We start from the raw sequence: 15,271 nt of genomic DNA, 5'->3' as shown, positions 1-15,271 counted from the left end.
TCTCGGTTTATGTAGGATGTTGGTGTCCTGATAAGCTCTGATTGACCACTTTAACCCCTTCTGTGCCCAGGACGTAATGGTTACGTCCTGAGGCACAGTGCTGCTGTGCCCAGGACGTAACCATTACGTCCTGTGCACAGAGCCCAGAGGGAGCGCTCTCGCTCCCTCTGTGGGGTTCCCCCCCACCCCCCCAAGTCAGGGATGGAAGGGGAAGCCCTTCCCCTCCCACCCCGACCCCCCCAACCCCCCCTGTGACGTCAGCGCGCGAGCGCGCGCTGATTAGTCACAGGGTCTCCCCCATCGCGCTGGAAGCAGAGCTTCCAGCGCGATTGAAAAAGAAATGCTTTTGCATTTCTTTTTCAATCCCATGGGGGAGGCCCCGAGAGGCTTCAAAGGGAAGGAAATGTATTTCCTTCCCTTTGAAGTCTCTCACAGGTTTCAAAAGCCGGATTGCTTGCAATCCGGCTTTTGAAACCCCACTAGACACCAGGGATTTTTTTTTTTTTCTTGAAATTGGCAAAAGGGAGCGACCCCTTGGGCAAGGGTCGCTCCCAGGGGGGCATTTTTTTAGGAAGGCCTTTTCTGCCCCCCCTGGGGGCAGATTGGCCTATTATTAGGCCGATCTGCCCCCAGGGGGGGCAGAAACCTCTAGGCACCAGGGACCATTTTATTTTTTTTTTATTTTTTTTTTGTGATGAATTCTTTTTTTTTAGGTGGGGAGCGATCCCTTAGGCAAGGGTCGCTCCCCTACGGGGCAATATATATTTAGGCCATTTCTGCCCCCCTTGGGGGCAGATTGGCCTATTTTGATAAGGCCAATCTGCCCCCAAGGGGGGCAGAAACCATTAGACACCAGGGAGTTTGTTTTTGCGCGCGAATGTCACGCAACAAAGCGACCCCTTTGGCAAGGGTCGCTCCCAGGGGGGGCAATTTTTTGGGAATGCCTTTTCTGCCCCCAGGGGGGGAAGAAACCTCTAGGCACCAGGGCAAATTTTTTTTTTGTGTTTTTTTTTTTTGTTCTTTTTTTTTTTTTAGAGATGGGGAGCGACCCATCAGGCAAGGGTCGCTTCCCTGGGGGGGGGAAATTGTATTTAGACCATTTCTGCCCCCCTGGGGGCAGATTGGCCAATTTTAGGTCAATCTGCCCCCAAGGGGGCAGAAACCACTAGGCACCGGGGATTTGTTTTTTGGCGCCAATGTCACGCAGGGGGAGCGACCCCGTAGGCAAGGGTCGCTCCCGGGGGGGGGGGTGGGGGTTGGGGGGGCACATTTATTTTAGGCCATTTCTGCCCCCCCGGGGGACAGATCGGCCTATTATTAGGCCGAACTGCCCCCGGGGGGGGGGGGCAGAACACTCTAGGCGCCAGGGCAATTTTTTTTTTGTGTTTTTTTTTTGTTGTTGTTTTTTTTTTAGAGATGGGGAGCGACCCATCAGGCAAGGGTCGCTCCCCTGGGGGGGCAAATTGTATTTAGACCATTTCTGCCCCCCTGGGGGCAGATTGGCCAATTTTAGGTCAATCTGCCCCCAAGGGGGCAGAAACCACTAGGCACCGGGGATTTGTTTTTTGGCGCCAATGTCACGCAGGGGGAGCGACCCCGTAGGCAAGGGTCGCTCCCGGGGGGGGGGTTGGGGGGGCAAATTTATTTTAGGCCATTTCTGCCCCCCCCGGGGGACAGATCGGCCTATTATTAGGCCGAACTGCCCCCGGGGGGGGGGCAGAACACTCTAGGCACCAGGGCAATTTATTTTTTGTGTTTTTTTTTTTGTTGTTGTTTCTTTTTTTAGAGATGGGGAGCGACCCATCAGGCAAGGGTCGCTCCCCTGGGGGGGCAAATTGTATTTAGACCATTTCTGCCCCCCTGGGGGCAGATTGGCCAATTTTAGGTCAATCTGCCCCCAAGGGGGCAGAAACCACTAGGCACCGGGGATTTGTTTTTTGGCGCCAATGTCACGCAGGGGGAGCGACGCCGTAGGCAAGGGTCGCTCCCGGGGGGGGTGGGTGTTGGAGGGGCAAATTTATTTTAGGCCATTTCTGCCCCCCCGGGGGGCAGAAACCTCTAGGCGCCAGGGGAATTTTTTTTTTTTTTTTTTTTTTTTTTTCTTTGTTTTTTTTTTTTAGAGATGGGGAGCGACCCATCAGGCAAAAGTCGCTCCCCTGGGGGTCAAATTGTATTTAAGCCATTTCTGCCCCCCTTGGGGGCAGATTGGCTGAGTTTAGGTCAACCTGCCCCCAAGGGGGCAGAAACCACTAGGCACCGGGGATTTGTTTTTTGGCGCCAATGTCACGCAGGGGGAGCGACCCCGTAGGCAAGGGTCGCTCCGGGGGGGGGGGGTGTTGGGGGGGCAAATTTATTTTAGGCCATTTCTGCCCCCCCGGGGGGCAGATCGGCCTATTATTAGGCCATTTCAGCCCCCCCGGGGGGAAGATCGGCCTATTATTAGGCCGATCTGCCCCCGGGGGGGGGGCAGAAACCTCTAGGCGCAAGGGGAATTTTTCTTTTTTTTCTTTTTTTTTTTCTTTGTTTTTTTTTTTTAGAGATGGGGAGGGACCCATCAGGCAAAAGTCGCTCCCCTGGGGGACAAATTGTATTTAGGCCATTTCTGCCCCCCTTGGGGGCAGATTGGCTGAGTTTCGGTCAACCTGCCCCCAAGGGGGCAGAAACCACTAGGCACCGGGGATTTGTTTTTTGGTGCCAATGTCACGCAGGGGGAGCGACCCCGTAGGCAAGGGTCGCTCCCGGCGGGGGAGGGTGGGGGTTGGGGGGGGCAAATTAATTTTAGGGCATTTCTGCCCCCCCCCCCTGGGGCCGGCTGAGCTACAGGCCAAACACCACAGGTAGGCACCTTGCAAAAAACACCTCTGTTTTCTGTGAAAAAATATGTTGTGTCCACGTTGTGTTTTGGGCCATTTCCTTTTGTGGGCGCTAGGCCTATCCACAGAAGTGATGTACCATTTTTATCGAGAGACTTAGGGGAACGCTGGGTGGAAGGAAATTTGTGGCTCCTCTCAGATTCCAGAACTTTCTGTCACCGAAATGAGAGGAAAAAGTGTTTTTTGGGCCAAATTTTGATGTTTGCAAAGGATTCTGGGTAACATAACCTGGTCAGAGCCCCGCAAGTCACCCCATCTTGGATTCCCCTGGGTTTCTAGTTTTCAAAAATGCACTGGTTTGCTAGGTTTCCTCAGGTGTCGGCTGAGCTACAGGCCAAAATCCACAGGTAGGCACTGCTTTTTATAAAAAAATGTGATGTGTCCACGTTGTGTTTTGGGCCCTTTCCTTTCGTGGGCGCTAGTCCTACCCACACAAGTGAGGTATCATTTTTATCGGGAGACTTGGGGGAACGCTGGGTAGAAGGAAATTTGTGGCTCCTCTCAGATTCCATAACTTTCTGCCACAGAAATGTGAGTAACATGTGTATTTTTAGCCAAATTTTGAGGTTTGCAAAGGATTCTGGGTAACAGAACCTGGTCCGAGCCCCGCAAGTCACCCCTCCTTGGATTCCCCTAGGTCTCTAGTTTTCAGAAATGCACAGGTTTGGTAGGTTTCCCTAGGTGCCGGCTGAGCTAGAGGCCAAAATCTACAGGTAGGCACTTCGCAAAAAACACCTCTGTTTTTTTCCAAAATTTAGGATGTGTCCACGTTGCGCTTTGGGGTGTTTCCTGTCGCCGGCGCTAGGCCTACCCACGCAAGTGAGGTATCATTTTTATCGGGAGACTTGGGGGAACGCTGGGTGGAAGGAAATTTGTAGCTCCTCTCAGATTCCAGAACTTTCTGCCACAGAAATGTGAGGGACATGTGTTTTTTTAGCCAAATTTTGAGGTTTGCAAAGGATTCTGGGTAACAGAACCTGGTCCGAGCCCCACAAGTCACCCCTCCTTGGATTCCCCTAGGTCTCTAGTTTTCAGAAATGCACAGGTTTGGTAGGTTTCCCTAGGTGCCGGCTGAGCTAGAGGCCAAAATCTACAGGTAGGCACTTCGCAAAAAACACCTCTGTTTTTTTCCAAAATTTAGGATGTGTCCTCGTTGCGCTTTGGGGTGTTTCCTGTCGCCGGCGCTAGGCCTACCCACGCAAGTGAGGTATCATTTTTATCGGGAGACTTGGGGGAACGCTGGGTGGAAGGAAATTTGTAGCTCCTCTCAGATTCCAGAACTTTCTGCCACAGAAATGTGAGGGACATGTGTTTTTTTAGCCAAATTTTGAGGTTTGCAAAGGATTCTGGGTAACAGAACCTGGTCCGAGCCACACAAGTCACCCCTCCTTGGATTCCCCTAGGTCTCTAGTTTTCAGAAATGTACAGGTTTGGTAGGTTTCCCTAGGTGGCAGGTGAGCTAGAGGCCAAAATCTCCAGGTAGTCACTTTGCTAAAAACAGCTCTGTTTTCTGTGATGTGTCCACGTTGTGTTTTGGGGCATATCCTGTCGCGGGCGCTAGGCCTACCCACACAAGTGAGGTATCATTTTTATCGGGAGACGTGGGGGAACGCTGGGTGGAAGGAAATTTGGGGCTCCTCTCAGATTCCAGAACTTTCTGCCACAGAAATGTGAGGAACATGTGTTTTTTTAGCCAAATTTTGAGGTTTGCAAAGGATTCTGGGTAACAGAACCTGGTCCGAGCCCCGCAAGTCACCCCTCCTTGGATTCCCCTAGGTCTCTAGTTTTCAGAAATGCACAGGTTTGGTAGGTTTCCCTAGGTGGCGGCTGAGCTAGAGGCCAAAATCTACAGGTAGTCACTTTGCTAAAAACAGCTCTGTTTTCTGTGATATGTCCACGTTGTGTTTTGGGGCATATCCTGTCGCGGGCGCTAGGCCTACCCACACAAGTGAGGTATCATTTTTATCGGGAGACGTGGGGGAACGCTGGGTGGAAGGAAATTTGTGGCTCCTCTCAGATTCCAGAACTTTCTGCCACAGAAATGTGAGGAACATGTGTTTTTTTAGCCAAATTTTGAGGTTTGCAAAGGATTCTGGGTAACAGAACCTGGTCCGAGCCACACAAGTCACCCCTCCTTGGATTCCCCTAGGTCTCTAGTTTTCAGAAATGCAGAGGTTTGGTAGGTGTCCCTAGGTGGCGGCTGAGCTAGAGGCCAAAATCTCCAGATAGTCACTTTGCTAAAAACAGCTCTGTTTTCTGTGATGTGTCCACGTTGTGTTTTGGGGCATATCCTGTCGCGGGTGCTAGGCCTACCCACACAAGTGAGGTATCATTTTTATCGGGAGACGTAGGGGAACGCTGGGTGGAAGGAAATTTGTGGCTCCTCTCAGATTCCAGAACTTTCTGCCACAGAAATGTGAGGAACATGTGTTTTTTTAGCCAAATTTTGAGGTTTGCAAAGGATTCTGGGTAACAGAACCTGGTCCGAGCCACACAAGTCACCCCTCCTTGGATTCCCCTAGGTCTCTAGTTTTCAGAAATGCACAGGTTTGGTAGGTTCCCCTAGGTGGCGGCTGAGCTAGAGGCCAAAATCTACAGGTAGTCACTTTGCTAAAAACAGCTCTGTTTTCTGTGATGTGTCCACGTTGTGTTTTGGGGCATATCCTGTCGCGGGTGCTAGGCCTACCCACACAAGTGAGGTACCATTTTTATCGGGAGACTTGGGGGAACATAGATTAGCAAAACAAGTACTATTGCCCCTTGTCTTTCTCTACATTTTTTCCTTCCAAATATAGGAGTGTGTGTAAAAAAGACATCTATTTGAGAAATTCCCTGTAATTCACGTGCTACTATGGTCACCCCGGAATTCAGAGATGTGCAAATAACCACTGCTCCTCAACACCTTATCTTGTGCCCTTTTTGGAAATGCAAAGGTTTTCTTGAGAGCAATTTTTTACTCCTTATATTTCAGCAAATGAATTGCTGTATACCCGGTATAGAATGAAAACGCACTGCAGGGTGCAGGTCATTTATTGGCTCTGGGTTCCTCGGGTTCTTGATAAACCTACAAACCCTATATATCCCCGCAACCAGAGGAGTCCAGCAGACGTAACGGTATATTGCTTTCGATAATCTGACATTGCAGGGAAAAGTTACAGAGTAAAACGTAGAGAAAAATTGATGGTTTTTTCACCTCAATTTCAATATTTTTCTTTTTCAGCTGTTATTTTCTGTAGGAAACCCTTGTAGGATCTACACAAATGACCCCTTGCTGAATTCAGAATTTTGTCTACTTTTCAGAAATGTTTAGGTTTCTGGGATCCAGCATTGGTTTCATGACCATTCCTGTCACTGACTGGAAGGAGGCTGAAAGCACAAAAAATTGCACATATGGGGTATGCCCCAGTAAAATGCCAAAATTGTGTTGAAAAATTGGGTTTTCTGATTCCAGTCTGCCTGTTCCTGAAAGCTGGGAAGCTGCTGAGTTTAGCACCGCAAACCCTTTGTTGATGCCATTTTCAGGGGAAAAACCACAAGCCTTCTTCTGCAGCCACTTTTTCCAATTTTTTTGAAAAAAACGAAATTTTCACTGTATTTTGGCCAATTTCTTGGCCTCCTTCAAGGGAACCCACAAAGTCAGGGTACCTCTAGAATCCCTATGATGTTGGAAAAAAAGGACGCAAATTTGGCTTGGTTAGCTTATGTGGACAAAAAGTTATGAGGGCCTAAGCGCGAACTGCCCCAAATAGGCAAAAAAAGGCCCGGCACAGGAGGGGGAAAAGGCCTGGCAGCGAAGGGGTTAAAGAGGATTAGTCAGTTCTGATTGGCTGGCAACAATCTGAACAGTATGTTGTGACAGTCATAATGGAACTCAGAGAAATGGTGAATTAAAAAAATAAATGTATGGAGCAGGGTAAGTTCTCCCTGGCACCAAAGGGGCATAAATGGGGTAGGGAAGGGAGATTGGGTGGTCACAAAAGGAAGAACATGTTGTGGCAGCCATTACAGGGCTCGGGGTCATGGTCTGCACTCAGATGTATTGTAGTGCATTTCAGATTTTGAGAGTCACTAAAAGGAGCACCTATAAAAAGTGATAAGAGATTTTGCCTACAATATAAATCATGTGTCAGTATTTTCAAACTCGTTTTATGAATTGTGGGTGTTCCAGCAGCTTTGTGAGAGTAAATTCAGATTTTCTGAGTAAAACATACTTCCATCAGAAGCAGCAGCCTGTCAGTTGATTCCCCCGTTGCAGCCTTCTGCAGTATTCTAACAAACAACTGAAGTGTTAACATTCTATATTTATGACACAAGTTTTGCACACTTGAAATCATCTTGATGGTTTACAAAACCGTAAATCCTATAGCATTTCCCTTTAGGAATGATCAAAATGATGGGTCCATTTTGTCATTTAAATTTTGAGATTAGTGCTATAGAAAGCTAAAATCAAGCTACATTGTCTACACGTTCTCAAAATGTTTTCTCATTCATGTCATTCTTTCTGACATGCAGCGTGAAACATGTACTTTCAACACCAGTTCAGTGTGTCAGTGTACTCCCGAGCGTGCCATTGTAGTTCCCACAGTGCAACAGCTAGAGTGCTAACATTTGTATTATGACAAAGGCGTGGCACACTTGGAGGCTTCTTGATGGAATCAAAACTGTACAACTGATAGCTTTTCCTTTAGAATTTAATACAAGGGGAGTTTTTTGTCATAGAAATTATGCATAGTGCTCCATCAAGCCAAAATGAGGACACATTTTCTACAAATTCTCAAATGTATTTCTCAGGTATTGCAGTAAAAAATTCACACAAGCAAACAGAAACATATAGTTTTATCATTATCAGCAGTCTGCCAGATAACTTTTCAGTGCGCTATTGCAGCTTTCTATAGTGATCTAGTAAACAACTAGAAAGCTAACATTTATATTTATGAAAAAAGAGTAGCATACCTGAAGCCATCTTGATTAAATGAAAGCTGCAAACTTAAAGCATTTCCTTTAGAAAGTAACAAAATGAGAAAGTTCATTTTGTCATCCAAATTATGCTTAGTGCTCCAGCAAGGTAAATTGATCGCTCATTTGCTATGAGTACTCAAATGTGTGTCATGCTTGGAAGTCAAATATTCTGGCACGCTATCCCACAGCGTTTGTATTTTGCTTTGCTTTTGCCGCCCTAAGTGCGCCGGGTATGCCCAGACGTGGGTCCCGGGCTCACTGTGCCACTGGATTCAAGCTAGCCTGGCTGAGGAGGGGTGAAACCCCGAAACCGGTCACAGGATGCTTGTTTCCGGTCCAGGGAGAACCTGGCCTGGCAGTTCGGGCTGGACTGTTCCCATGTGGAACAGGGTCAAGACTGATTTGCATATGGCTGGGTTCAAACTGGGGTGGCATGGTGAGCAAAATAATGGATGGATTAAACCCAGATCTGTGACTGGGGGTGAATGTTTGATTGGTTCCGCATTCCGTCCATCCAGTTACGCTATCCCACAGCGTTTGTATTTTGCTATGCTTCTGGAAACCTACATTGAAACATATACTTTCAACACCAGCAGCAGTCTGTCAAATAACTTCCTAGTTCAATATTACATAACTGAAAAAAATGAAGGGCTTATTTTTTCACAGGAATTATGGTTACTGATCTAGCAAGCTCAAATTTGGGCACATTTCTATGACTTTCAAATGTAATTCTCATTTCCGCCAGTAAAACATTCTCACATGAAGACTGAATCATAACTATTTCAACACCAGTAGCAGTCTGTCAGTAAAACCCCCAGGGTGCTATTGCAGCTTCCCACACTACTCTAATAAACAACTAGACTGCTAACATTTGAATTTTTGACAATGGTGTGGCACACCCGAAGCCACCTTATGGATTCAAAACTGTAACACCTAAAGCATGTTCTTTAGAAATTAGCAGAAATACTGGATTCCTAATCTCATAGAAATTATGGTTAGTGCTCTAGATAGTTAAAACAAGGACAATCAGGAGGCAGGGACAGTATAGGCACAAAAGACTGCGAAGGATAGGAGGGAAGGAGTAGGGGTAGGCACTCAGACAATGAGGAAATGGGGTCAGGGACAGCAAACAGACAAGTGATGCCAGGCAGCAGGGACAGGTGGAGTGGAAGCACAATGGACTAGTGATGAAAAGAGGGAGGTGGCAAAGGCATGCACATCAACATGCACATGTACAATGGAGCGTGTGCCAGAGACAGCAAGCTGATGGGCAAGCCAGGTGGCAGGGGCAGTGGCAGCACAATAGACTACAGAGAGCTGGAGAGTGAGGAAAGGCACATGAACAGAGAAAATAAAGGGCAGGGGAGGGAGGCAGAGGCAGCAAATTGACCAGATGACAAGACAGGGGAGGCAATAGAGACAGTGGCCTCACAGCACTGTGGTAGACATGAGGCAGGGTTATGCACATGGAAACAGAGGACAGGGATAAGGGTCAGGAAGCTGACCTGGCAGAGCAGGCAGTAGGATGTAGAGGGAGTACAACAGGCCACAGAGGGGGAGGGGAAGCAAGTTGACCATAGATAGGAGGCCTCCATGGACAGGATTTGCAAATTGACCACAGCCAGCAAGCGAGAGAGGCCAAGACACACAGACAAATAACAGAGGGCCGAGGAGTGAGGGAGGGAAAGTAAGCTAAACATAGAGGCTGATAGAGGGATGAGACATAGAATAGACCATCGAGGTCAGGAGGAATGGGTCAGAGGCACACACATGGCGAACGTAAGGCAGGGTGAGGGGTGAACGGCAGCAATCAGATAATGAATGGCAGGCCAGCATGGGCCTTTAACTCATCTGCTTCTCATTAGCCTCCGATAATGCATGCACAACAAGTTCCTGTGTACAACCCTCTGTAGCTTGCAGAAATGCATTACACATATTCCTAAAGTAAGCAGATTGGCATACGCCATTAGGACAATGCTTACAGTCATAATGTGACGACCATTTATGAGTCACTCAGGCATTATACCATCTTCAACAATGTGTAATGCCTCAGAATGTTCCCCAAACCTTTGGAATGACATATCTGTCCCTTATAAACCTCTGATCTATAAAAAAAATTGTCAATTGCACTACATGGCAACTCTTTAATGTCAGCTTGTGCACAGAAATACATGGCTGAATAATGAATTGCAAGAACACACTATATTATTTCTGACTTATTTTAGCAAAAAGAATTTGAATTAAGTCACAACCTATTTTTAACATACAACTGCAACTCACACTAGTTGTGCTCAGCGTCTAACTTGTTTAAATGAAGTACTGTTTCCACTGAAATGTTTAATGGTAGTTAAATTGTTCACCATATAAATTTTACCATAGCAAATCATACTTATCTCCAGTACTACACTATTTCTGTTTTAGACATTCATACATGTACATATAGATATTATTTTGAGTATATTTGTAGACTCTTACCTACCTACTTTGTAGGTGTTAAAGGGAGTCTTGTCAAGGCTTGTTACATGTGACTGACCTTACTCCCATCCACCTCTGGTTATTGCCTGCTCTTTCCAGAACTTGTTCATCGCATTGTCACTAAGGAATTTGTCCACGCTGTGTGACAGGATCCTTTGTGGTGCCTTATCAAAATTCTCACAGAGCCTTTATATTTAAGGGCTAATTGAATAATCTAGTATACTACTCAATGCATACATAATATATGCTAAAATACCAGTACATTTTGATTCACATCCCAACAACCAAAATAATAGGTACATTGCAATCGGGCAAATCGTGCTTTTCATAACATGCTTAGATGAAGCAGATTCAAGAATTTTTTTTACAAAACCTGGTTAGTGTTCAGGAGTAGATCGCACACTGTTGAAGGTGATACAGAAGGGTGAATTTAAAAAACATGACTGATAAACAGTTTTTAAACCCAGAGTCCATCAAAGGATAATCAACATGACTTCCAATTAAAGACTCAATGTAGTTGAATTTAGATGTTTGTCACTCTGTTCCGGTCCAAATAGTTCGATCTTCCTGAATGCACTGACGTGCAAGGGAGACAGTACCAAATTATAATCAGTACTTAATCATGAAAAACCTTTATGTCCAATAATTGGATAACAATGAATGAGAAAAGGCCCGGACACAATTGAAGAAAGAGGCTCCAGAAAATGGATGCCCACGCAATGCACAGCAGCGAAACTATCTTTGTTATTGTTTGGGCTCAAAATCATAACTCCCACTTCACAAACACTAAAAAACATAACATTTTAGTACTAAGCTAAAAACTATATTTCCTAAAACCATAAACTACTGTAATGAGAAGAAAAGAAAATAGTAGAAACCCACTGCTGAGGCACATCCACCATATGGCTACTAATATTGCAGGATTAGCATTAGAGGTTCTGCCCAAATTAAGGCAGGGCTTCCAAAGCACTTTTTTCCTATGAGGCGCATGATGGGCCTGCAGGAAAATAAATGTCTCTGATATGTATAGTGAAACCCTTTGGATTTTGTGGATTTCTTCCTGAAATACAAAAATATGCTGGGTGGAGTGCATGACATTACACCAAAAGTTCTCTTTCGATATTGGTGGGAGTTACTATCAGCAAAATGCACACAGTAACTCTATGTGTTAAAGGGCTACTATCAGAAACTAGCTCTCTGTGGGGCCTCCACAGTTCCAACAGCTTGTTAGCCCACTTACCAAACATTGTTGTGTTAAATATTAGGATAAATGAATATTATGTACTTATTTACTTTAAATGTAGAACCAAATTTAAAAGGTTAAAGCACTATGAATGCAATTTTAAATTACATAGTTAATTAATTTAAATATATTAAATTAGATCAATAAATTCTGAAGTTTAAATTAAAACATAACTTCCCACCTAAAGTAAAACATATATTTGTTTATTATGGATTAATAATTACTAAGAGACATGTATAGAATAATTAAAAGTAAAGCTTTACTGAAAATTGATGTTACATTAATTAATACATATAAAAACGCTTCTTAAAATATTTTATGAGTAAGCACCTTTTTTTTATTTGTGGATATTTTTTAACATTAAATTTTATGTGTTCATATGCTGAACTATTTTTAATAATTTCATTTAATGTCACATTATTTTCCAAGGGGCTTTACTCTTATTTGCTACCTTTATTATTTCTGTGAGAGGGTGTTGCAGTACCAGTAGCCATGTGTTTGATTTACAAAAGTAAACTAACACTTTTTGTGTAAGCTTACAATTGTTTGCTAATCATAAAGATATTTTACTAGCAGTATCTTTATGTCTGCTGAATTTCCACACATAAAAAGATCAGACAGTCCCATACTACTAGTAAAACACTTTTGTGAAAAGTAAAGAATTGTAGACTTACACAAAATTGTACGTTTACTTTTGTGAATTAGGCCCAGTGTGTGATGCTAGACTTACTCCAGCTACGAGCTGGAGTAATTTACTACTGTTTTGGTTCCATTTTTTCTGTACTATCTTTAGAAGTGTAGTTTGTGAATAGCAGTATGCTTACTCTTTGTAGGTTGTGTGCATTTCTATCCCTAGACCCCTGCCTACCCATCTATAAAACTCTCCTTAATTCTCCCTAAACTTTACCCATTTAGGAGTAGAAGTATGCCCCTTACCTCAACCACTCCCTCTGCTTCCTCTCAGGTTTATTAATAAACTATCAACAAATAGTAAACTTACATGTGTGAGGATCTTCCCATAGAAGGGATAGGCAAAGTGGAGTTGGTATTTTATGCTTGTAGGTTTTTGAATACTACAACATGATGTGTGTAAATAGGCTTTTATGACTAAAAAGTTTATATTTTTAACTAATGACTAGTGCATCCATAATAATTAAAATAATAACAATATCAATAATAACTGTAACTAGATATGGTTTGATTAAAAACATAACTATTACGAGGCTACTCTTGGTCCATCTTTACCTACTTATCTAACCCTTCACAATTATATGATTCAACCATGCACCTCAGGTACATATTGCCAAAATTCATTAATTACTGATTAAAGTTTTAAAAAATTGCACTTAAGGGTATGACGCACATCCACATGCCAGCAATTCCTCAAAGGTAGGTAACCTAGGTGTATGCACATATGGCATGTATTTTGTGTGGCATTGATCACCTGAAGGTATTCACACCACCTCAGCCCCTCATAACACCACTCCCAGTACCTTTACCAAGAGCTGGGATAGGGAATGAACTGCAAGTACCACAATGCAACATATAGGAAATCACAATACATGGAACTTGAAGTAAATCGTTTAAATACGTGATAGAGAGAAATATGCGTTCACATATGGTAAATATTATAACATTCCCAACAACAATAAATATCTACAAACAACAGAAGCAAAAGTCCAATACTAACATTTTATAGTAAAAATGATCTTGCTCAGGGAAAATAAATTTTAATCCGGAAAATCAAAAGACTGATGGTGGGGCTGGAAAATTGTGCCCTGTTACATTTTCTGTGTTTAAACATCTGAAAGTGCGGATTGTGTCCCAACATCTGCAGCTAGTTCCTCTGCAGGGGGGCCTCCAAACTCTTGGAGCAGATGCTAATCTGGGCACCTACATTTTAGGGGAGGTGGGGATTGTAGGATTTTTTTATAGGGGACAGGATGTGGGGTTTCTGGAGAGTTATGTTTCAATAAGCACACAACAGAAGGGGAGAGAGGTACTTCTCCTTTTCCATCCTCCCCTATCTCTAGGGACACACAACATAGAAAAAGGAGAAAAATGTGATATTCATATACATTTCAGAGTACCAATCATTGGAACTATGCGAGGTTCTTAGAAATTGCCCTCACATACTAGTAGTGACATGCTTCATCATTTGGCTTGCTTCAACATCCCTGTGCTAGCCAACATCAGGGATGAAGCACAGGGTAACGGGGAAAGACAGTACAGAACATACATTTTGGGATCTACTCTATAGAACACACAAAAGAAATGGGTAAAACTTTCTCATGGGAGACCTACTCAAATTTTGCTCATGGACTCCCTGGACAGAATTAAAAGATATATCACGGTGATGAAATGGGGATGTTAGTACCCCTTCATCCCTGCCATCTGCCCACATGTTTACATGTTTCGGCCGTTCAGCATCACCCACCTGGGTCAGTTGGCCTTTCTTAGGACATGGGATCCCTTATTTTCAACACCCCATACCTGTATTTGTTGTCTAGGGAATCAGGATGTGGTGACCTTAATAGTCCCTGATCAGTAAACACACATGGACCATCCTAAAATAAGCATAGAAAAGCAAAAAATTAAGAAAAAGAATCAAGCGTTTTTTCAAGCATTCATCCATGTTGCAATAACTATGCAATGGTTAATTCAAATCTTATATCATTAGCAGTGCACTATACAAACGATTATTGATACAGAAACTCCTGTGTACAATGCCCTATCATCCATCTAGTGATCAACCCATCATCACAAGCACACATCACCCAAAAGCATTCTGAGATTCTTCAGTATATTCTTTAAAATATACCAAAGTTTACTTACCCAGTTTCACTTTTGATTTTTCTGAAATTGGAGTGCCAGTGGGAGATCTTCCCTGTAATCACACACTGTTATATAGAGAAGGGGGATATAGTACAGCAGGCCATTCAGTTAGTATACTTGTCTCTATTCAAATATTCAGCTACTGATTTTGCCCCCTGCCTAGATTCCTCCCCCATCTCATAGATGCCAAACCTCATTGGGTGTTTGAGCCCAGTGCTCTAACGTAGGAGTATGCCCTCACTGAATCTGCTGTGGTACAGGATCCCTACTGACCTGGTTGATCCTGCCTTTTTTCTACTCCATGTACTACTCAAAACCCCTCCAAGCACTGCTCACGTCAAGACATTGAGGCACAAGCGAGTACAACTCCTGTCTCTGTGTTTTACTTTTCTACCTCACTCGCTATCAGGCCAGAGACACAACCCTTACTTCCCCAGTACCCACACAGTTGTGCCTGTACTCACTTTTTCAAGGGACAGGCTCTACATCTCCGTGCTACTTGCTGCTCCATTAAAGTGCCGGGGCAACTGATGGTACTTCTTTTACTCCGTCCACCCCCAATCAGAGGCATCAGTGTGTAAATCATGTGGGTTTAAGTGGGCAGTACCATGGGGCCTTCCTAAGTACCAGAAACCAGTGCTGCCATCTTGGAATTGGTATTGTCATACATAGGCAATCTGAGGGGCACCAGTCTTCAAGAAAATGTAAATATGCAAACACAAAACTTAGATGCTCTTAACTTATTTACATATTTATACTCCATGTATTCTGTTCGCCAACCTAAAAGCATAAATACCCTGATTGTATGCAATAGAAGTGGTTGAATTCTCGGGTGCAAAGATATCCTATCCGACAAAACCGAGCACCACCATATTGGATCTGGTTC

Source organism: Pleurodeles waltl, chromosome 3_1 (assembly GCF_031143425.1).
Source record: "Pleurodeles waltl isolate 20211129_DDA chromosome 3_1, aPleWal1.hap1.20221129, whole genome shotgun sequence".
Classification (NCBI taxonomy): domain Eukaryota; kingdom Metazoa; phylum Chordata; class Amphibia; order Caudata; family Salamandridae; genus Pleurodeles; species Pleurodeles waltl.
The sequence above is the reverse complement of the archived record's forward strand: the minus strand, read 5'-3'. Positions refer to the sequence as shown.